Source organism: Canis aureus, chromosome X (assembly GCF_053574225.1).
Source record: "Canis aureus isolate CA01 chromosome X, VMU_Caureus_v.1.0, whole genome shotgun sequence".
NCBI classification, from domain to species: Eukaryota; Metazoa; Chordata; class Mammalia; order Carnivora; family Canidae; genus Canis; species Canis aureus.
The window spans coordinates 89,874,536-89,898,773 of NC_135649.1; the positions used below are offsets into that span (position 1 = coordinate 89,874,536).

Sequence of the window (24,238 nt, forward strand, 5' to 3'; positions counted from 1 at the left end):
GCACTTAGGTGTTAATGGTAGTGATATCGGGGAGGTGAGAGTGTGAGGTTTTGATTTTAACCTCTCTGATGGTCTGTAGGTTCTAATGTTCTACAGTATGCCTGTTCTCCCATTATATCAAAAGGGTATATTTTTGTAAAACCCTTTTAGATTGCTGGAAGGGTGAGGGGGAAGCGCGTCCCTTCATCCCCTCCCCATCCAAGACAGCCTATTACAGCATTATTCTGTACCTCCTCCGTGACAGTTGCTGTATTTTGTGCTGCTTATGTTCTTAGTAACACCGTATTTTTAATTTAGATCATCTTTTCTTTTTAAAAAGACCAAACCAAACCACCCAAAATACTTTAGCCTCCCCCTGAGCAGTAATATTCATGAAGTCATGGGTTGATTGTACCAGTTCTCTTTTTCCCAGCACATCAAAATACATAACCATAATTATTTAAAAAAAAAATACGAGTCTGTGTACCTCCAGTGGTATACAAAACAGGCTCCGGGAACGGCTGATCCCATATAATCCTTTTGCAGCTTCAGCTGCAGTTGAAAACAAAAGCCTGGGAGGGGTTGGCTCCTGGGTGCCTGGCAACTTCAGCCGTGACCCTGCCCACAAAAGCCCAAAGGCTGGGGACGCCAAGGTCTGGCCACTGTCTGGGTCACGGAGGGGGAAAGAACCTATGGCAGGAGGAGATAAATCCAGATTTGTGTTTCTGGAAACTGCCCTGCCCACGGCTGGGTGTCAGAGCCCGAGGTTCAGCTGAGCCTGGCCATCTGACTCCTCAACCCTGGACTCATGCCACTTTTCCTCCCAAGGAAAAGACCAGAAGCATGAGAAGTCCCAGAAGGAATCAGGCATCAAGCAAAGACTAGTAGACACAGGGCTTTTTGTCCAGTTTTTGGTTTTACCCAGAGGAAGGAGAGAGCAGGAGATAGAGTGTCAGATAAATTTTTTTTAAAGATTTTATTTGTATATTCATGAGAGACACACAGAGAGAGAGGCAGAGACACAGGCAGAGGGAGAAGCAGGATCCTAGGACCCCAGGATCACATGCCTCTGATGAGGCCGTGGGTGACCTGAGCCGATCGTGCAGCCAGCGGTGCTGGGGTGGCGGCAGGTGGTCCTCTTCTTCCCAACTTGATCATTGGCCTGGTGATGAGAGAAGTGAATTTCTTTCTTTCTTTTTTTTCTTTTTAAAGATTATTTATTTATTTATTCATTCATGAGAGACACAGAGAGAGAGAGGCAGAGACACAGGCAGAGGGAGAAGCAGGCTCCGTTCAGGGAGCCCGATGTGGGACTCGATCCCGGGACTCTAGGATTACACCCTGGGCCGAAGGCAGGCGCTAAACCACTGAGCCACCCGGGCTGCCCTCTTTTTTTTTTTTTTTAAGATTTTATTTATTCATGAGGGACACACAGAGAGGCAGAGACACAGGCAGAGGGAGAAGCAGGCTCCCTGGGGGCAGCCTGATGTGCGACTTAATCCCAGGACCCCGGGATCACGCCCTAAGCCAAAAGCAGACACTCAACCACTGAGCCACTCAGGAGTCCTGATAAATTTGGTTTTAATCTGGGTAGGGCTCCTGGGGAAATCTGTGCCAGATTTTTCCTGGTCAAAGAGTTTACAAACGGGGCAAATTCAGAGTGAGTCACTTAACTTCTCTGTTTCTTTATCTTTGAAGTGGGAATAATGGAAAAGGTGGGTTTTGCCACATACTGGTGACGAAGGTGAAAACACTTCCTACTGAAATAATATTTAGTGGTACATTTGTGGTTCTCGGTGTCCGGATATGGATCATGTAACCTCTTCATGGGTGTGCTCCCCTTCTGCCCTCACCCCTCCACAGTTTGCTCTAAAAACAACAGCCAGTGGGGTCCCCTAAAACCCGAGTCAGCTTCTGGTGCTTTTAGCTTAGAATCCTCCAGAGCCTTCCTATGTCACTTGAGTAAAAGTTGAGGGTGGTAGGAAGGCCCTGACCCGACTTCTCTGAGCACCTGGCCTGTTACCTCCTCTCCTTTTCTTTGGCCACACTAGCCTCTTCGCAGTTCCTGGAATACACTGGGCCATCTCCACCTCAGGACCTTTGCACTGGCTGTCCCCTCAGCCTGCTCTTTCTCCTTTACCCACATAGGGCCCTCTCATACCTCCTCGAGGCCTTTGCTGAAGCATCAACTTCCCCCCTGTCCTCAGCCCCTTACCCGTGTTCTCTATTCTCTTCCCTACGCTGTTTTTTTCCTTCCCGCTTCCCACCAGAAAACATGCCGCATGTTTTGCTTATTTATTTGTTTTCTACCTTTCTCCCCTGCAAGAACGTAAGCTCCATGACTACAGGGATTTTTAAAAAATCTGTTTTACTCACAACAGTTTTCCACGGCCTAGAACAGCGAGTGACATATTGCAAGTGCTTAGTGATTACTCGTTGCATAACGAACAAACGAGCAAGGGGCAGAGTGGGTGCACAGTGGCCTAATTTTCAGAGGGTACCGCCTCGGGCTTGTGCGGGCCTTGGCCCGGGGAGCCTGTTTCTCTCCCAGGACCCCTTGCAATTTGAACGCCAGTGGCCACGCTGTCTGCTTTTCAGCAACCATCCGGGGCAGTCCTCAGTTGGCTCCACTTTTGCTGGATTCTCAATACGTGATTTCCCCCCATGGACAGAACAGGAATCATTTAAAATCATTCATGAGAAACTCATGGCTGTGCTTTCTGCAGGCAGCTTTGCAGGCCACGGCAGGTGAAAAGCAGAGAGGGGAAACATTGTGCCCATTTTCTCATCCCCTGTACTCTACCCTCCCAGGTTTCCCCAGGCCTGGGATGCGGGTGGGCAAACCTGCAGCGCGCAGTGCTTCAGCCGGCTCAGCGGCGGGCACGGTCATGGTGGGCTCCTCTCCCCACCGCCGCCCCCTGCGTCCCAGGCCTGCAAGCTGCAAGTTCCCCAGGGCTCGGCCTGGAGCCTCGAGCCTGCCCCGATCCTGGCCGAGGCTGCAGGCTGGGCCCCTCTTCGGCCCAGTGGCAGATCTGTCCCCAACCTGGCCTCCCGTGGCTCAGCGCAGAGGAGTCCATGTTATGCCCTCACTGGCTCCTCTTGGTCTGATTCAAATGGTTAGGGGCAGCCCCTGGGGTTCATCTGTGTAGACTCATGTGCCCTGCAGCCCTTTGCTAGTGGCTTAATCCGTGGGGTTGGGATTTTGCCACGCAGGCGGGCGGCCCTGCTCCTCCGGCTGGCTTGCCTTGACCCGCCCTTTGCAGCAGACACTTTCGGGGGGGGGGTGCCCACCCACCTGCTGGTAGCCTTGGCCTTCGTGCTGAGGAGATTGTTTACTGCAAATGCCTGTGACTCCCTGCCCGAGCGGGTTTTCTGGCAACACACTCTTCCTGTGTGCGGGGGCACAGGGCAGGCTAGAGCACCCATGAAGGCGGGGTGGGGTCAGCGGACGAATCCCACAGTTCGCTTAGGGGAACTTTAGGGACATGTTCTATACTGTCTCCCTGAGGTCCCCAGTGGGACCCAGCCCCACCTAGTTGGCTGTACTAACCGCCTTTCCCTTCTGTGCCCTCATTTCCCTTCCTGTTATCTCTCAGGTCGTGGTAGGTGAAGACAGCCGCAAGCTCCTCGTCATTCTCCTAGCAGGAGGCAGGGTGCACACATCAGCAAAGGCACACTGAAGTCCCAACCCCCAGGGCCTGTGGATGTGATCTTGTTTGGAACCGGGGTGGTGGGAGATGTCATCAAGTTAAGACGAGGCCGTACTGGAGTAGGTGGTCCCTAAGTCCGCTGGCAGGTATCCTTTCAAGAAGAAGGAACGAAGACACAGGGACACACACGTCCACCCGCCACGTCACAGCAGAGGCAGAGATCAGGGTGGCTCGGCAGAAGACAAGGGATACCTCGGAGTATGGGCGAGCCCCAGGAGCCAGGAGGGAGGCCGGGAACACACTCTCTGAGGCCTCAAGAAGGAACCTACCTCGCTGCCGCTTGAATTTTGGACGCGTGGCCTCTGGACCTGTGAGAGAATGCATTTCTGGGCTGGCAGCCGGCAGCCTGCATCGACTTGCTGGCTCTTTAGGAAATGGGTCTTCCAGCCCAGCTGATGCTCAAATGGTAAAATTGTGAGCAAGTAAGTGATTGTTATTTATTTTAAGCCGCCAAGCGTGGGGGTGGTTGGTTGCCTGGCAATAGACAACTGAAACACACATGAACTTCTGGCCCTGAGATCCTTGTTTTAGAGCCCTACATCTTCCACGTTTCGTCTTGCAAATTGGCTGCACTTCAAACCCAGTCTGCTTCTCGCGGCCCCTTTCCAGGCCTGGTCCCCCGGGGACGGTGCTCCCACCCTCAGCCACCTGCCGACCCACACCCGGCTCCCCTGCCTCTACTGGGTGTCCCCTGCACGTCTTCCCCAGACGTAGAACCGGGACTGGTGCCCCGGCCCTGCTCCCCTCAGCATGTACACTGTCCTTAGCCCTGCAGGCTGCCTTCGGGAGGCAGCCTCCTGGAACTGGCAGGGGTGCCCCTGGGGGAAGTTAGTCTCTGCCGGTTCCTGGTTTGCAGCCCTTCTCAGCATGTGTCCCACCCCCACAGCTCAGCATTCTCACGGGGTGGCCGTCCCAGGTCCCTGTCCTTTGCCACATTAAACCGTCACCTCTGCTACAAACCCCATGAGATCCATTTTGTGGTTCTTGGCTGGCATCCACAGCGAAGTCCTGCCCTTGTGGGCTTGTGGAGGGCATGGTGGCTCAGTCCCTGATATGTATCACTCTGCTGGGTGGCCGATCTATTTATCTGGCTAGGGATCGGGTCAGGAATGGACCTGTGGCTGAGTCTTAACCAATGAGACATGATGCGGCAGGGAGGGGTGTCTACTAGGGGCTTCTGAGGAATATTGACTTAGTATTGACTTGCTCCTAAGAAAGGTACTCAGAGTCTGGCCTGCCTGTTTTTTTTTTTTTTTTTTAAGATCCATTTATTTATTTGAGAGAGAGAGAGAGAGAGTGAGCGAGCGAGCAGGGGGAGGGGCAGAAGGAGACAGAGACACGCAGATTCCCTGCTGAGCAAGGAGTCTGACTTGAGGCTCGGTCCCAGGACTCCGAGATCATGAGCCAAGTCAGCTGCTTAACCGACTGAGCCACCCAGGCGCCCCTTGCCTGTGTGTTTTGCTTCTGGACTTGTGTCTGTCCAAATGTCTCGTCTGGGATGGCCAGGAGCACCATATGACCTCCAGAGAACACAGGCTGAATGTGAGGCTGACAGGAGGCCAGCTGAGTGGGCAGAGGGGGCCACTCAGGTCCTTGTGGATATAACTGAGCTGATGAATGTCCCTTATCTGGAGCCAGCTGCACCTTGATACTGGAGTCATCCATTCTTTTTGTGTTTAAGCCAGCATTTTCCCACCTGTGGATCAGAACCCATTAGAGGGCCATGAAATCAATTGGGTGGGTCACAACCAACAATGAAGACAAAATGAGTTAGAAAAAGGAAGAAGAGGGGCGCCTGGGTGGCTCAGTCTGTTAGGTGTCTGCCTTCAGCTCAGGTCATGATCCCAGGGTCCCTGGATAGAGTCCTGAATCTGGGTCCCTGCTCAGTGGGGAGCCTGCTTCTCCCTCTCTGTCTGCCCCTCCCCCTGCTCCTTCTCTCTCTCTCTCTCAAATAAATAAAATCTTAAAAAAAAGGAAAAAAGAAACAGGAAGAAAGGAAGTGAAGATATCAGAGCATAGCCCATCCTCTAGTGCTTTGTAAAGAAACTTTTGTCTGGTGATGGGGATGAGCATGTACAGAGCCAAAATGGAGAGTATTTCTCACCGTGGACTGTGGTCAGAGTTCTAAAGCCATTGGCCAGAGACAAGTTGAGTCGAGGTTTTCCATAATTGCAGTCAAAATTGTCCCTGACACCCTCTTTTTCCATCTCCCACTCGACGCCAGCTCTTTTCTTCCTGTCCTTCCTAACCGGCCACGTGGCCTTCATTTCTGACTTAAGTCTTGGTTCTTATTCTCACCCCCATCTGCTAAAGCCCTTTGGCTCTCTCCCGTCTCTCCCTACCCGCCCGGTCTGATCTGGTCCTTCAAGTCCTGGCTCGAGCCCCACCGAGTCTGTACGTCCTGCAACTCCTCACCCCGGGTCTTATCTGCACGGTTACACATGGGCTGTGCAGCCCACTCCCTGGATTCGAATTTCGATTCTGCTGCCTATGGACTCTGTGAACTCGGATGAGTCAATGAACTTATCTGAGCCTCTGTTGAATCAGCTGTGAAATGGGGCTCATTACAGTGTGCGTTGAGTAGGGTCATAACGAGGACTAAATGAATAAACATGAACACTGTTTGCCAAGTGCTAGGACAGTGCCCGGCACAGCCATGATGCTTTATAAATGTCCGGGAGGTAAATGGCAGAACTGAAAGTTGTCATCCAGCATTTGCAATCGTATGTGTCTGCTCATGTGGCTCTTGCCTCTCCCCAGGATTGGCCTTGGGTCTCGTTCTTCCTGGATGTTGAACTTCCTTCCAGGTTCCTGGCTGGCCCTGTCCTCAGCTGTCTACACCACATCCTCCCATCTGGCTGCTCTCACACCGGGTGACTGTGTCCATCCCCTGGCAGCACAGTGCTCAGACCTGCTTCTTCCAGCCTCAGCCTCAGCCTCAGCCCAGGAGCCTTTCTTGTCAATCTGGATGGGAACCCCGGAGGTGCCTGTCATGGGCAAATTTGATATGGAACTCCGATCTTCATTCACCAGGGGAGAAAGGGGCTTAAGAGCACTCGAGTAGAATTTCATGGCTAGACAGGTGGCATGAGGGATCCCTTCGACTGCCTAAGGTTTGAGAAGCATGGCAGTCATACTCCTGGTGGTAAGAAGACAATAATGGGACCTCTGAGCAGCCACTGAGCGTGGTGTGTGTGGCCCTGACCTGCCAGCTCAGGCTGGATGCTCCATTCAGAGCTGCCTCACTGAAGCCCGCCACCGTCCTGGCAAAGGAGGGACCACTCTCCTTGCTTTAAAGATGATGGAACTGAGGCCCAGAGAGCAGGGCCTCAAGACTGGCACAGCCAGGAAGAGGCTGGGAGTGGAGAGCAGGGGACGGGAAGCCGGGAGGAAGCTCAAAACAGCTTTGGGAAGCTGGTTCCCAAAGCACACTCTGCCCTCCTCCTCCTCTGGCCACCTTCCTTGTGCACTGGCCTGAATTGTCTTGAAAGCCCGGAGCCCACCAAGCTGCTCGGGTGCCTCCTCACCCGTTCTCGGCCTGGGCTGTCCCTCCCCAGGCCAGCTGGGTTTTGCTCGAGGAAATGTGATTAAAGTTGGTCTCTCCAGAGAGGGTCTGTTTGAAAGAATCAAAGGCTCGGAGCAAGCAGAATGTTCATAATGTTGGAATAAACCCTTTGCTTGGGCGGCTGCGGAAATATTAGACCTCCCAGCAAAACCTGCAGGGTTGTCAATTCTGAGATGGGGAAGGGGAAGAGGGGAAAAAAAAAAAAGCGCAAAGCCCCATCGCCAGCAAATGCTAGAATTCCAACGGCACCGGGTCCCTGGAATCCTCACGGTGTGAATTCAGGAGGAAGAAAATATCTATCTGGGAGAGCAGGCGGTTCTCCATCTCACTTTTAATTGCACCTGGAAAGGGGCTTAATATCTCAGCCAATTTCTGCATCATCTTTTGCAAATCTTGGGCTGCTCAGGTCCCCGGGGGGTTTGTGTAATAAAACGGGATGGTTAAAGGGCATGTTTCTGCATTAACGAATCTTTCCGCACTGGCTGGGCCCGAGCATTATGTAAATGTTTATTGTAATTAAGAGATGAAGTTGTCACGGTGTAGTATTTTGGTTGCTGGTGTGGGGTTCTTGCCGTGCCCCTGCCGTGAAGAGTCACCCGGGGAAGGAGGAGGACCAGAAGCAGCAAAGAGAGGAAAAGGCAGGGCGCTTGGCTACCCCTGGGAATAATCCTGTGGTGGTAACGGGCCATCCAGCCCCAGCTGCAGGGGGAGCCGGGTCGCCTGCATCCCTCGGGAGGACGGGTCTGGGCTCGGTCTCGTGGACTCGCCTTCCTGCCACTGCTGTGGTGGGGTGGCCACGCTTGTGTCATGTGGCCCTGAGCCTAAAGGTAGGATTTCTCATGCTGCATCCCAAAGATAAGCAGATACTTGGAGTTCCAGGGCCTCTACTTGTTGTACGGGTTTGTTTGTTTTTGGAGGGGGAAGTGGCAGAGAATTCTGGCATTAAAAAAAAAAATTGAAGTATAATTTTCGTAGGGTGAAACACACATCTTAAAACAAAAATATAGCTTTTTTGAGGTATAATTGACATACGATAAACTGCACATATTTAAATGATACAATTTGATCTGTTTTGACGTTTGCGTCCACCCGTGAAACCATCACCCTAATCAAGACCATGAATATATACCCAGTGCCTTGTGAGGTTTCCCCATGCCCCCCTGTAATCCCTCCCGCCTGCCTCTCCCTGTTCCCCATCCCCAGGCAACCGCTGATCTGCTTCCTGTCACTGCAGACTAGCTTGCATTTTCTAGAATTTAATATAAATGGAAACATGCAGTATGTGCTCTCTGGCTTCTTTCACTCAGCATGATTATTCTGAGATTCATCCATGTTGCGTGTTTGTTCCCTTTATTGATGAGTTGTATTCCACTGCACGGATATACCACAATTTGTTTATCCATTCATCTGTTAGTGGATATTTGGGTTGTTTCCAGTTTTGGGTTCTCACAAATGAAACTGCTGTTTGTGTGCATATACTTTCATTTTTCTTGAGTAAATATCCAAGAGTGGAATGGCTAGATCACCCGGCAGGTATATGTTTAACTTTGTTAAAAAAAAAAATTTTCCAAAGTGGTTGTACCATTTTTCACTCCTAGCAGAGATGTGTGGCTGGGGTGGGGTGGGGGTTGTCCCATTGCTCCACCTCCTTTGCCAACAGCTGGTGTCATCATTCTTTTTAATTTTAGCTATCCAAGCTTGTGTCTGTGTGTGTGTTTTAATTAAAATCTCATTTTTATGTGCCTTAAAACTCTGTAAGCTACCTGAGTGTGTGCATTTGTAAAAATTCGTCAAGGTGTACACCAAAGATTTCTGCATTTTCCTGGGTGTAAATCATTTCTCAATAAAATACTATAAACAACACTGTAGGGAGAAGAGTCCCTTGAAATGAAATCATCTTCTATTTCTGTCCTTCGAAATGGTTTTCCCGACTGAGGCAGGGCCCCAGCTCTGGTAATAGGACCTTTAAAAAAGCCTGCTAGTTGTTGGTGGCAAGGTGAGGTGTGGGCCTGGGAGGTGTGGTTCAAGCTGAGGAAGGCACAGGTGACTCATCCAGTTTCTTGGATCCTGGAAAATTGTGCCCTGGGCTTTTTTTCGAGGCTCTTCTTTGAAATCTCAGAGATGAAAGCTTTGTAAGCTGTGGCCACTCCTGGCCGCTGATGGTGGTGGCAGCCCACTCCTGGCCAAGAAGCAGGGAGGCCGCTGCCCTGGGGTCGGGGTGGTGAGGTGGGCACAGGGGAGGGGCAAGATACCTCTGCAGCCCCAGACCCTGTCGCCTTCCCCAACACCTCGGTGTGAGGATGGCTTGGCTCTGCTGGCCCAGTCTGGTGGCTTAGTCATTGTTGACTTAAAATGCCACAAATGGCCCAGTGTACCCAGATCAGGGGTTCCCAACCTGGGGGTGCACTGCCCACCACCCAGGGGGTGTTTAGAAATGGTGTTTTTGTTGATCACGATGTCAGGGTGCCATATGGGTGAGTGGGCAGGGATAGTGTGTGGGACAACCCTGTGCAATGAATGACTGTCCTTCCCCAAACGCTGACGGTGTGCCCTAGGTTGAGAAACAAGCTGGTTTTTTTTTTTTTTTTTTAATTTTTATTTATTTATGATAGTCACACACACAGAGAGAGAGAGGCAGAGACACAGGCAGAGGGAGAAGCAGGCTCCATGCACCGGGAGCCCGATGTGGGATTCGATCCCGGGTCTCCAGGATCGCGCCCTGGGCCAAAGGCAGGCGCTAAACCGCTGCGCCACCCAGGGATCCCTGTTGTTGTTGTTGTTGTTTTTTTTAAGTAGGCTCCATGCCCAGTGTGGAGCCCAATGTGGGGTTGAAATTGAGCTAAGATGGAGTCAAATGCTTAACCGACCAAGCCTCCCAGGCACCCCAGAAATAAGCTGGTTTTGGTAGGTAAGAGTTAATTGATTGCTTCAGTGGCAGATATTCCTGTTCTTTAATACCTTGAATTCATCATCATCTTTTTCTTCTTTTTTTTAGAGTTAGCTCTACGCTCAACGTGGGGCTTGAACTCTTGACCTTGAGATCAAGAGTCGCGTGTTCTACTGATGGAGCCAGTCAGGCGCCCCATCCTTTTTTTTTTTTTTCAGGCGCCCCATCCTTGAATTCACCTCAGGATGTCCACTGGAGCCTTCAAATCTTGCTGGCTGCACCCATACTGCATGGCCGCTACTGATTAAGAAATACATCTGGAATATCGACAGCACAAAAACCCTCCGCAGATCAAAACCTTTCTCATCTTAAAGGTTACGAGTAAGCCTGGCCCTGTCTCTAAACTTTCTGGCCCTGGAACACATAGTTTTAGGGATGTTTAAAGAGCCAGGTTGATTTCCAAAGCCATGAAATAAGTTCTCGGTCTTATTTCATTTTAATTTTATTTTTTTTAGAATTTGTTTTGCACCTAGTATTTGAAGTCAACCTAAACTGCTCTGCTGGTCTTGGTGCTGGAAGAGTTCTGGTTGGCGTGACCCATGCAGAGAAGGGAGTTGCAGTTTTCTGACATTAAATATTAACATGGGGGATTAATAATGAAGGCTGACAGTTCCTTTCTCGGTGTTCCTGAGCGTGTCTCTTCCCAGCCTGCCAGGCCCTTCCCCTGCCCGAGCAATGTGGCTGGAGCCCCCCGCTTTCCAAGGTCAGGAGAGGTAAGGACAACAGCCCTCATGTCACCCAGAGAGGCAGGAGTGCCTACCTGGACCACTGTGCACAGCTCCAGGCTTGTCCTCACCCTCTCTGGCGGCAGGAAAGCAGCTGGTGGCAAAGGAAAGAACAGGAGGTAGATGTGGGGCAGGGGGTGGGGTGAAGATGGCCTCCAGGGGCCCCAAGGTGGCTGGAGGTGGAGAGGGGCCTCTGGCTGAGAGACAAGGGGGGCTGGGGTTCCTTCCCCAAGGATGTGTCACCCTGAGGAGTGCTCACATACACCCAACGCCTCCTAGGCTTGGCCCCCACTCCCGAAGCCTTAGAGCTTCGTTATGAGCTCAAACAGCATCCCCTTCTTTTGGGCCAGGAGGCCGCAGACTGGTTGGGGGTGGGGGTGGCAATGTCAGTGCCATGTAGACCTGGGGGCCACACAGATGCTGATCTTGCTGCTCCTGGCCTTGCGCGGGCACCCCAGCTCCCCTGGACGCCCTGGTGTTCTGCCGCGCGAACTGCCAGGCCTCCTGAGCTCCGGCGACTCGGGGACGAAGGAAGGCAAGGCCAGCCTCGAACTTCCACACAGGGAGCTGGGCTGGCTGAAGTCTGTGCCGGGAGCTGGAAAATTAGGTGCCCAGTCATCTCTTACAAACATAATAGAAGTGCAAGGAATCAGATGTGAAATAGTCCCTATTTCCCACATTCCATCTATGGATGATTGTGTCTTCTCTTGGCTTTAATAAAACCTCGCCTCCCTCCATGTACGTTTTCTAGAACTTTCTGTTCTGGGCCTCCCCTTGAGCGGTGATGGTGGAAGGCGTAGGAGAAAAATAGAAGGCTAGGGGCAGAGGGAAAGCGTCCGTGTCAGGATTTGCCTTTCTTTACCTGTGGCGAGGGTCAGCGCGGCCGCCGGGCCGTAGGCCTCTGCAGACATTTGCGGGAGACCCAGGCCACTTAGAGCAGGGGCTGGAGTTTTCGGTCAGTGTCCCACCGGCTTGGCGCTAGGACCTCCCTCTGACGGAAAAGGAATGTAATCTGAGGAAGGAGCCAGCGAGGCGCTCGGAGGAAGACAGCCATTTTCTCTGAGGAAAACTGTCCCATCAGAAAACCTCCAGGGACGCCGAGGGCTCACGGCCCTGCAGCCTGGGGAGCCAAGGCCCGGACGGGGAGCCTCTCCCGGCCTTGTGGTGGCCCTGTCACCGCCTGCCTGACTTTGCCCCGAGATAGGGCAAGGCGGCTGGAAAGAAAGAGGGAGGGGGGTGGGCCGGAAGCCTCCGTCAGTGGTGCTAATTAATTGGGCTTGTGGTCGCCTCGCACCTCTCATCTGAGGCTGTACAGGTGTTCCACAGACGTTAATTAATTAGGGCCGCCGCGCTTCCTGTGGGGTTTGGACAGATGTCTGATTCCAGAGGCCCCGTCTTCCCAGTAGTAGGGCAGAGCGCAAGGGGTTTGGTTGGATGGTGAGGAGGGCACCAAGCCACCTGACCTGTCGCCGTCAGGAAAGCTGGAGCAGGTGTGGAATTCCCTCTGAGGGGTTGATTGGAAGAGATTTCTGGAAACACAGTTGATCGGTATTCCCAGGTCCAGGCTCTATTCTCAGCATCCTCCTCTGTGGAGCATGACAACTAGGCCCCAGCCGGTGACCGTCTGGTTTTGGCATCAGAATGGGGATCACTGAGAAAAAAAAAAAAGAATGGGGATCACTGCCTTCCTGCTCGCTGACTCACCAGTGTGGTGCCAGCAGGGACGGTTGAGTCCTTCTTTCGGTGGAAAGCCACACAGGGGAAGGAAAAGGTTATTTTCATGGGCAAAAAAGTTCCTGAGTAATGGTTTCTAGAATCTCTCCTCAGCGAATATAACCTCCTCAGCTCTAGGCTTCTGGCTTCTGAATAATTGTTCTCGGTAATAATACAGAATACCTTCATAATAATACATCCTTCTGTGTGTTCAGGAAAGTAGCAATTTATTCCAGGCAAGACTGAAAAAAAAAGAAAAAAGGAAAAAAAAGTTGCCTTTATTCATCTTGAGACCTGCCCACCCCAGAGATCAAGCGGTGAGGAGGCTGGCTTTTTGGAGGTCTTTAATGAGCGCCTATGGCATGCTCAGTAGTGGGGAGAGGTGCCGTGAGGGAAACAGGAAAAATAAGCCAGAAGAGCTAAGAATATTTCTGGGAAGGTCAGCCCAAACTACGTACTAAATTTGTTTTCCTTAAGTGCCCCCTTCCTTGGGGAAGATACGGTGGGTTGATGTTTAACATCCATCCCAGCCTGTGCTAAACAGTACCTTTCTCACACTCCCTTGCGGCTGGGGTTCCAGGTACGGTGAAGGTCAGCCTATCACATGCTCTGGGGCAACACTTGACTTTGGATCTTGGTCCTCAGTGACAGAGGGAGAGAAGCATGCATTTTGCTTCTGTGGCTCGTGGCTGAGGCCACAGTGTTCTCAAGCTGGTACTGGTGGCTTCCAATTACGTAATGGCTCCCTGATGGTGACAGCTCAGTTCACCCAGTGGTGTGGCTTTGGAGCACTCTTCTGGAAGCTCGACACTGGGTGGGTCTTGTCCCCCCTCCAAATGATCCTGTAAAGCCTCTTAATACCCTACGAGGAATCCCCTTCTGTTTAAACTGCCTGGAGTGGATCTTAGTCTCTGCACTGACCCCTGACCCCTGACTGACACAGCTCTGCTCTGGCACGCTTGCTCCCACACTGCCTCTGGGTCACCTGCCCCATGCCTCCACCCCCTCCTGTCCCCCCATCCCCCGAGGTCATCTTCCTTATGTAGGTAACTCCTACTCATTCCTCAAGACTCAGTTCACATGTCACCTTCTCTGGGAAGGTTGCCCTGATAAGTATGTCACCTCTGCATCCCTCGAACCTGATAGCACCCAACGCTTCCCTTCACAGCACTTCTCCCATTGGATTATCAGCATCTTTTTCTGAGCCTTCCTCCTCCACTAGACTGTGAACTGCTTTAAGATAAGGACTGTGTCTTTTCTTGGTGATTCTGGTGCTAGGCTTGGCTTTCACCAAGAAAACATTGCTATGTTGTTTGCACCTAGTAGGTCCTCAATAAAACTTTCTCATTGAATTAGAAAACAACATATGGCAAATACTCGCATGTGTGGTTCAGACCTCAATTCGGTAAAGGGAGAGGCCACCGTTGCCTAGAGCAAGTGGCAACCTCCCCTAGGAGAAGAATTGGTGACCCAGAAGCCAGGACAGCCTCCTTTCCTGGGTCTGGTTTCCTCATCTATAGAATGAGAGGTGGGCCTTCATTCGTGTTTCCTGCTGCAGATCTCTCGGAACGTTGCTTCTGTAAGGTGTTTCTTTGGACACAAGCGTTCCAGGAGCAAATGAGTTTGGGGGAATGTTGGATTCAGCAAAAATTCAACAGGTTTCTCTACTACAGAACTTCCCAGGGCCTTTACTGTACTAACGGGCATTGTGACCTTCCCGTGGAGAGTTCTAGTATGCAATGCTGTATCAGTTGTCTTTTGCTTCAACAATGCTACCAAACCTCACTGTCCTACCACATTCCAGATTTATGGCTCATGTGTCTAGAATCGCCTGGGGATTGGCCGGCCTGCTCCTGTGTCTGGTGGTGGCTGGCTGGAAGGCCACCTAAGCTGGTCCTGCTTGGGATGACTCCGGCCGGTCTCCTCTGTCCCACCTGTGTGACATCCTCCAGTGTGCTACCTGGACATGTTCTCGTGATGGCGAAGGCTGAAGAGAGCAAGCCTCGAAGTCCCAGCTCGCTGCAAGTCTGCTTCCCTCAGGCTTGCTAGCATGATCATTGGCCAACTGGTCGAGGGCTGGGCAGGTCGCCTGGCCTGCAATGGGAGGGCACTGCAAAGCTTCCTGGCATTGGGCATGGATTCCTGGAGGGGCAAAGAATTGGGGTCACCGTGACACTCTGCCTCACGGTGTTTCCCAGAGTCAGCTGACTGAGGAACTCCTCTTTACGCGTGACTGGCTCTTACAACATACCCTTTGCTGTCACAGCAAGGCTTAAAATCTTTCCCAGTTCTGATGCCCAGATTCTGCGCTCGGAGTAGCTTCAAGGAGCTGGTAGCAAATCTGGATCATGCCGGTTGGATGGGGTTGGACCAGAGGCGTGGCTGGAGGTGAGTGCCTGAGCGCCATACCATCCGGGAAGTCTCCTTCAAGATGGTTCCCTGCAGGCCATTCCCATGATGCTCCTCTTCTTCACCTCCTGTCACCACCAGACTTTTTGCCCAACCACTGTTGGGGAGGGGGGTGAGCAGAGCCCTCCCGGAAGCATCACTTCCTGAGAGGCGTAGTTCTAGGAACCGTGTGGCAGGCCGGGAAATTCATTTTTCCTGTGTTCTCTTGCTCCAGGAAGGCATTTCCCGGAGGCTTGAGTTTGGGGTGGCCTTCCTCCTCACGACCGTGATGCCTTCAGCTAGTCTTCCCTGGGGCTCCAGCCTGGGGGCTGTGTTCCTGCCATTGAAGACTCAGCCTGAACTTTCAAGGTTCGGGTTACCTGCACCCCCGTTCCCACCAGATCTGGAGGCCTGCACTGCCCACTTACCTCCCCTGGTTGGGGGGCAATCGGCCTGACCCCCTTTCCACCCGCTGGCAGAGCTGTCACGACCCCCCTGACTTCACCCGGACTTTGCCACGTCCAGGTAGAAATGACAACCGGAAGCCCCGCAGGGGACAGTGCCAGTGACGGACCACGGAGGTGGCCCTGAGCACTCACCCAGCGCTTCTAGATTTTGCAGACTTGAATCCATCCAGCAGCCCCGCCTGCCTTCCACTAGGCGCGGTGGAAATGCTTCCTGTTTATGACTCCCTGTCTTGTGTCCCCAGAACTCAGAGAGAGGTGGAGTTTCCGACCAGACATCAGGGACTGCTTGGGTTTTATCAAAGCCCACCCGACCCCCTTGTGAATGCCCTGTGGCTCTGGTGCGGGGAGGGGGGTGATGGTGGTGGGTGGGCTCTGCTCTGGGGAGGAGGACAGCTCGACAGCTCGGGTTCCCTTTGGGGTACATAAATTTGGCCTTGTTAAGGAAACCTGCAGGGACTCAGGGATGAAGGTGATCAGGTTACAAAAACACACCAGGCCTCTGTGGCTTCGCGGGAGGCCCGGGGCACACAAAAGGCCCTGGGGCCTGGGGCAGGCGGGGGTGGGGGTGGTGGCAAGCCACCTCCCACTAGGCCTCCATGGAGCTGGCCCCCAGGCCTCCCTCACTTTCAGCAGCTTAGAGGGGGTGAGGGTGGAGGTGCTGGTCCCGCCAGAAACATCCCTTTCCCCCTCCTGGGTGGAGAGCGCCTGGAAGTGTGGTGGTGTGATTTTATCAGAAATCAACACAACGAAGTATGTGCATAGAAACAATACTGAAAGGGAGCCCGGGGCTCTGGTATGGGTGGAAAATCCTCACTTGCAATTAGAGGTCATTTACATTTCTTTTTTTTACACTTTTTTGGTAGTTTCCAAATTTTCTACAGTGGTCACATGGTATTGTTAAATTAGACCAAAAAAAAGTGAGGAAAAAATAGAATGGTGCCTTCACGTTTTTGGAGAAGTGGTTGTTTTATAATACTTTGTGCTGTATATTCAATAGAATCTCAGTTTAGTAAAAAAAAAAAAAGGATAAAAGGTACATAGGAAAGGCATAATATTGTTATCGGTGCTTATGTCTTGGAAATATGGTTGATTTAATTTTCTTTATTTGTTTTTATATTTTCTAAAGGAATGTATGACTTCATAAAATTAGGGAAAAGTAACAGAAGAAAATAAAAGTATTTTTATTTTTACCTCTATTCCCTCTGTAAACTTGGATGGGGCATATCCAGGGACCCTGTGCCTGGGCTCCTGGAAATAACCACCGAGGGAAACCCAATCACCTGGTGACCCCCCAGGGTGTACACTTGCCATCTGCCACTGGGCCCAGACATCCAGGTGTCTGACAGGGTATAAAGGTCCTGACCGAGTCTGAGGCATCCAAGAGTCTGTCCTGCAGAAACCACGTTTGAATGGAAACTGGAAGAGTAATAAGGGGTTAACTAGATGATTGCTTAGGGAAAGGGTTTTCCAGGCTGGAAGGCTGGTACAGGAGGCCTGAGGTTGGAGGGAGAGTTCTGGAGAAAGACACAGGAGGGGGTCTTGGGGTCCTTTTCAGTTTAGAGCTTTATCAGTGGGATGCCGCCAAAAAGATTTAAGCAAGGAGGTGAGGTGGTAAATTGCATATTTAAAAACAACTGCAGGAGAACTGTCTAGGAAAGGAAGACTGATAGCAAGCATGGGGAGGCCTGTTGGGAGGCCTGTTAGGAGGCCGATCGGAGGCCAGTGAGGCCCAGACCAGGATGGGGAGAGGAGGTGGAAGGAATCACTGGAGTCTTGAGATCCAGGTGCATTTCAAGGTGCAAAGGGGCTTCTGGGTGGAGGATGGGTACAGGCCCCGGGGGTTTCTTGGAGCCCGAGTGCTTACCTGGTTCTCTCTTGCCGGCTCAATGGCCAGGGCCAAGTTGGGTCAGGCTGATCTGAGCAGAAGGAGAAGCAGCCAGCCCCCTGTAGCATGGAAGCTTGTCGGAGCTGTGGGCCCCAGAGAACGGCCAAATCTAGAGAGGAGAGAAGCAAATACGATCCCAGCTTCCAAAGCCCAAAAGAGACAGAGGTGGTAGCAGTGGACACGCTGTCCTTCTCAGAGTTGTCGCCTTACACTGCACAGTTTGGAACGGTTGACTTGCCCCTGCCACCCCAGGGATCCAGAAAAGGTAAAGGCGCGGGGGAGGGAAATGGGCAGAATGTGTTTGAGAAGGGGTTGCTCATTAATCAAGCGGCCACAAAATGCAGCATGCCACAGCCTCCTGATGTGGTCTCTGACCTTTTTTGACATATTAAGTGCAATCTCCCACCTCTCCCGAGAGGGCTTTTGGAGGACATTTACTCCGACGGGCGTGACCCCTCCACGCAGCCTCCGGACAGGACCTGGCTTCTCTCGGGGAGTGAGTCTGTCTGTCTGGGCCTTCTCTCCCTCCCTCAGCCGCTGGCGTTCCGTGGCATCCGGCTTCTGCTCAAGGCCTAGGCGGTCCTATGTAGCCAGGGGGTCCTCCAGGCCGCATCTGGGCCGGGCCTTCTGCACGGATACAGGCTGAATAAATATTCCATCTCACACCTAGAAATACGACCGTTTTCCAAATGTCTGCAGTGCTGCTGTGTTGAGTAAAACACAGCATTTGCAAGACTCACAGAATTCCGACTTGCCTCATGTCGTTTCGTATTGTTTGTAACAGATACTGAGAGCGCAGCGAGGGGGAGAACTTTGGGGACCTTATAATGAGCGGGCTCTGTGTGTGAGAAGGCTGGGGAGCACTGTTTGCAGAGCTGACCCCTTTTGTCAGGGGACCGTGCCATGTCCACGGGCCTGCCTATTAGGCCAGCCAAGCTGTGGTCTGGGAGGGCGTTCAGAGGTGCCACCTGCCTCTCTGCAGCCGGGGCCCCTGCTGCCACAGCCCGGCACCGCACAACACCTCTGGCTCTTGGTTGGCAATGGCAGAGTTTGGATGCTGCCCCAGGGTGCTGGATGGGTTTCACCACAACCCCTATAGGATCCGCCACCGCTGCTGGTGAAAGAGAGCAGGGCATGGAATCAGGTTCAAGGGTGCTCCCACTGTCTCTTGGACTCTCCAGTCTAATGAGTGGTAGGGGAATTCTGGTGTAGGTTTGAGAGCAATCACAGTGGCTCGGGTGGGTGGGGATATGCATGGGATCCCACGCTTTGTCTGGAATGTTTCTTTCACAAAATGAACTTTGGCAAACACTAGAGACCTGTTTTTTACTGTTAGTTGCTCGAAGTTTTGGCCTATCTGGCATGCTAGACACCGTGGGCTGGCTCTACACACTGCTTTCTTCCTTGCCTTCCTCTATCACAGAGGCTGGAAAGCACAATTCTACGATCTCCCAGGCTCCCTTGCAGCTGGTGGTGCCCATGTGACTCAGATCCAGCCAATTGTATATAGGAGGAAGTTTTTTGTGAAGGGCCATCTCAGCTGGCATGTCCCCTTAGCCCTTTGTCCACCCCCGCCCCCCGCCCCATCTTCCTGTATGGAATGCAGGCTCATGCCTGGAGGTATAGCAGCTATATTGTGCCCATGAGGACAAAAGCCACATGCTAAAGAAACCAGAGAAGAAGATAGAACATCCTTGGCCTTCAGAGATGTTGTTGGGCTGCCATACTAGTCCTGGAAAGCCACCCTCTTCATTTTTTTCTGTATGAAGCAAACAAAACTCCTACCTGTTTAAGCCATCGTTCATTAGGTTTTCCATAACTCAGCCAAATTCAAATCCAAATAACACACATGATTTTATCTTCAGAACAACTCAGTGGCACAGAACTGACATCTTTGTTTTACAGATGAGAACACTGAGGTTCAGTGGGTTCAAATAATCAAGGTCAGACTGCTAGTTGCAGATTTAAGATTTGCATGCAGGAGTGTCTGACTCCAAACCCTTTCTTTATTTTTTTTAAAGACTATTTTTTTTTTTGAGAGAGAGAGAGAGAGAGAGAGAGAGAGAGAGCATGCACCCGTGAGTGGGGAGAGGGAGAAGCAGACTTCTCACTGTGTAGGGAGCACGAGGTGGGGCTCAATCCCAGGACCCCGAGATCACAACCCAAACCAAAGGCAGATGCCTAGCTGACTGAGCCACCCAGGTACTCCATGACTCCAAAGCCTCTCTATACTCTTTCTACAACACCCCCTTCCATGCAGTAGAGAACCAGCCGTATTTGCCTAGTGGTGGAAACCCATCCAGGGTATCATACATGTTGGGTTTGAGGTTCATGAGTAGCAACGAGAATTTTCCCTGTTATTGATTGGTGCTTTTGCCATGATCACAAACATGCTCTCTGTTATGAGTGGAATTGTGTCCCATCAAAATTCATATGTTGAAGTCCTAAGCCCAAGTACCCACATTTTAATACAAATGTGACCTTATGGGAGGCCTGGGTGGCTCAGTGGTTGAGCATCTGCCTTTGGCTCAGGGTTTGGTCCCGGGGTTCTGGGATCGAGTCTCACATCGGGCTTCCTGCATGGAGTCTGCTTCTCCCTCTCTCTATGTCTCTGCCTCTCTCTCTGTCTCTCATGAATAAATAAATAAAATCTTAAAAAAAAAGAATGTGACCTTATTTGGAAATAGGGTCTTTATAGAGGTTATCAAGTTAAAGTGAGGTTGTTAGGGTGGGCTCTAATCCCATATGACTGGTGTCCTGATAGAAAGGGGAAATTTGGGTAGAGACAGACAGACAGACACAGAGGGATGAGGACATGAACACTCAGGGAGAAGATGGCCATCTATAGGCTGAGGAAAGAGGCCTGGAACAGATTCCCTCACAGCCCTCAGAAGGAACCAACCCTGCTGATACCATGATCTTGAACTTCCAGCTTCCAGAACTGTGAGACAATAAATTTCTGTTGTTTAAGCCACATAGTTTGTGGTACTTTGTTACAGCAGCCCTAGCAAAGTAATCTACCCTCCTAGGTGAATTTCTCCTGTTCTTCCAGGCCCTTCCTCTTGCCTTACATATCAGTCAGCTATCTTTGTAATCCTGCTGTGTAACAAACCACCCCAGGATCCACAGAATTCAGATTGGATTCAGATCTGCTCCTTGTGTCTCTTGTCTTCTTTGGGCCATTGGGCTACCTGGAGCACCTTTTTCTCATGGTGATGAGAAGTGTAAGAGGCCAAGCTTGGCCCCACCAGCACATTTTAAGCCCTTTCTCATATCAGAGTCTGCTAACATCTCATTGGCCAAACAAGATCGTGTGTTCCAGCACAACAACTGGGGAGAGGCAGCAGTGTACTTTAACCCACAAATGGAGAGGGAAGGCAGTGAATATTTACTAAACTATAATTCAAATTTCCACCCTTCCCAGAGGTGCTCTGGGCTTGGAATGAACCCACATATTCTTTTTCCTCTTTGCCTTGATCAAAGGCTCCTCACATCTTCCCATCCTATGGACACTTTTGTGGCATTCCTTCTCCTTCCTGAAGGCCATTTCCTTCTTAGTCTTCTGTACCAGTTAGAATGATTTCGACTAGAGGGACAGAAAATCCAGCTGAACCTGGCTTAGACAATAAAGGGATATAAGGCTTCAGTAACTGACAAATTTGACAGTTGGATGAGCTTCAGGGGTGGTGTGATCAGGGCTCCGACTCCACTTATCTGCCAATCTCTTGGCTCTTTTCTGCTGTGTGTCAGCCTGCTCCTCCAGAAGGCTTCCTTTAGAGTCAATCTATGATTACAGCAACACAGTGGTGAGGTGAAGGGAGAAGCTGCTCACCTGGCCTACAGGTGAGGAAAGAGGAAGGGGAGAAGGAGTAAGGGAAGGTGGGAAGATGAGGAAAAGGCAGACCTCTCGGCCCCACTGGTGGGCTGGAGGGGACATCTGGAGATTTTGAGGGGAGCAAGAGAGGCACTGGGAGCACTAGGACGGGAGTGAGGGAGTAGCCGGGGATGGTAGCCTGCCCCTCACAGCCAGGGTCTCCTGGTGACCATGTGAGAGAAACAACACTGAACTATTTACCTGACCCCAAAATGGTATTTCTTTCTTACAAAATTTAGGCTCCCATCAGCAGCAGATGAAAGTTCCTGTTGCTCTATATGTTGTCAACGCTTGGTATGGTTGTAGGATCTTTTTATCTTTTTTTAATGATTTTATTTATTTATTCATGAGAGACACAGAGAGAGGAGGCAGAGACACAGGCAGAGAGAGAAGCAGGCTCCATGCAGGGAGCCTGATGTGGGGCTAGATCCCGGGACTCCATGACCACACCCTGGGCCAAGGCAGGCGCTAAACCGCTGAGCTATCCAGAGATCCCCATTTGTAGGATCTTTTTAAAGCATAAATCAGGATGTGTTTCTGTCTTACTCAACCACCTCCCCCTGCCCCATGCCTTCCTGTAACATAACAAAATCAAATCCTAACTCTTTACGTGGCCTGTGACAAGGTGCAACCTATTTCTCAAGAGGCCAAGCTTGGCCTCACCTCAGGACATTTGCATTTGCTATGCTCTTCACCCCTGCCCTTTGCCTGTTTTCCTCTTCTCATCCTTCACATCTGTATGTTTTTGGTACTCCTGCTGCATAACAAACCACTCCAAAAGTTAGGGGCACGAAACAAGAATTTTATTATGCTCATGGGCTCTAGGAGTTAAGAGTGCAGACAGGACACAAAAAGCTTGCTTCTGCTCCACCGTGGCTGGAGTCTCAGCTGACAAGACATAAAGGCTGGGGATGACCAGCAGCTGGGCCCCAGACATTTCTGGAGGCTTCTGGCACCTGTGCTGGGATGACTCAAACTCTCAGTCCATCTGAGACAGCTGGTCACAGCAGGTACATGTGGCTTCTCTTGCTGTTTGAGCTTCCTCACAGCATGGCGGCCTCAGGCTAGGGAAGCTCCTCACGCAACAGCTCAGAGCTCCAGCATGAGCATTTGTGGGAACCAAACAGAAGCTCTGTGGCCTTTTGTCACGTACTTTGGAATTCTCTTGGTGTCACTTCTGCTCTACTCTCCTGGCTGAAGCAGCTGCAGCATGCCTGGATTCAAGGGATGGGATATACTTATTTATATGTTTTTTCCTATCACCTTTGTATCACTAGTGGCTGGCACCATACCTAAAACACAGTAGAAGATCTGTTAATATTTGTTGAAAGGAGATGATTTAGTGATAAGCAATACAGGGTGCTCTGGGAGCACAGAGGCTGGCTTTTATTGGGGAGTCCAGTAAAGGGCTGCTTGGGGGAGGTGACAAGAGCCGAGCTTTATTTTTTTATTGTTTTAAAGATTATTTATTTATTTATTTATTTATTTATTTATTTATTTATTTATTCATTTATAAGAGATACAGGGAGAAGCAGAGACATAGGCAGAGGGAGAAGTTGGCTCCCGGCGGGGAGCCTGATGTGGGACTTGATCCCAGGACCCCGGGATCACAACCTGAGCTGAAGGCAGACGCTCAGCCACTGAGCCACCCAGGTGCTCAAGAGCTGAGCTTTAAAGGACTGCCAGGTGTATGGCTGGTAGGATGGGATTTGCTTATTCCACATGAAGAGATCGCTGGGGACCTGGCGCATGGGACCCAGCCGGGGCACCTCCCCTTCAGAGTGTGTGTGTGTGTGTGTGTGAGGAGGGTGGAGGGGTGGTGTGGGGGACAGACTGGCAGAGCTGGAGCACACAAGGCAAGTCTGGCCTTGCTCCTGAGGGCCGCAGAAAGCCCCGTGAATAATTTTAAGCTGATATTAAATGATGGGATCAGATGAGCTCTTTTCCAAAGGTCATGTCTTACAGATGGAGTGTTTTTCCCACGGGCAGCAGGGATCCAGGCGGGCACTTGAGCAGGGCCTTGCATGCAACCTTCCATCCCTGCTCCCATCTTGGGTTCTCATTATGCCGCAGACACACCTTCTATTCAGGCTGCTGCAGGGTCCAGGTGGCCCGAGGTCTGGAAACTGATGGTTGTCCCAGGCCTCCTGGGGATGTGTTGGGCTGAAGTTCGTCTCGGTTTCACCACAGTAAAGAGGGACAGCTATGGGCAGAGGTCTTACTCCTTGACAATAATCTACCACATTATTAACAAAACCCAGGATCAGGAGGGTGAAGTCTGTGGTGTGTGTGTGGGGGGTGCTGAGATGACACAGGGTGGGTGGGACAGGACTGGCCCCGGGGGTTGCAGGCTGTTGAGGCTGATGATGCTTCTCAACAGTTCCTTATAGAATTCTCTCGATTTTTGTTTGGAATTCCCCATAATAAAAAGGTTAAAAAGACATCACAGCCACCCCAATAAAATCATAGTCTCCCCTTCTCCATCTTCTCTTTCAGAAAACCATCATGTTGGGCACATTCTGTCCCAATAATTTTAAAAGCAATAGCTTTTGACCATAATGTCAGGATAACAGCAAGATTATTAGCAACTCGCACAGGATGTGAAAGCAGTAATCTTGTTTTTCAACTTATTGGAGTGACTTAATGGTCATATATTTTATCCTGAAGCGTGGAGAATGCATATTGAAAGTGTGTACTCCAACACAAAAGCTATTATTTTTAACGCTCAACTTTATGTCGAGTACAAAAGTGTCAACTTTCATAAGGCAAGCAGGGAGACTAAACTTTATTGTTTTGGAGGATCTAGCGACAGATTCTAAAGCTAAAGGCAGCATCTTTCATACTCAGCCAAGTACACCTGGGCTCTCTGAGACTGAGAGTTTGGGGCTGTGAGGACAGAGAGCAGTAGCCCCAATTCTACAAGGAGCTCCAGGTCCACAGTGGAGCTCTCAGTGTCTGTTTTCAGACCTACCCTTTCTGACAAGG

General features: G+C 51.1%; 1 long non-coding RNA gene across 1 annotated transcript in view; it reads left to right on the forward strand.

The window, feature by feature from the left end:
* The first annotated feature begins 3,203 nt into the window (after positions 1–3,203).
* The window catches only part of LOC144308074 (uncharacterized), a 48,521-nt gene continuing 27,486 nt past the window's right edge, over positions 3,204–24,238 (forward strand). Inside the window, exons 1-2 of the long non-coding RNA XR_013374707.1 lie at positions 3,204–4,111; positions 10,360–10,914. This is a non-coding gene — a long non-coding RNA (uncharacterized LOC144308074). The remainder of the gene's footprint in view (positions 4,112–10,359; positions 10,915–24,238) is intronic.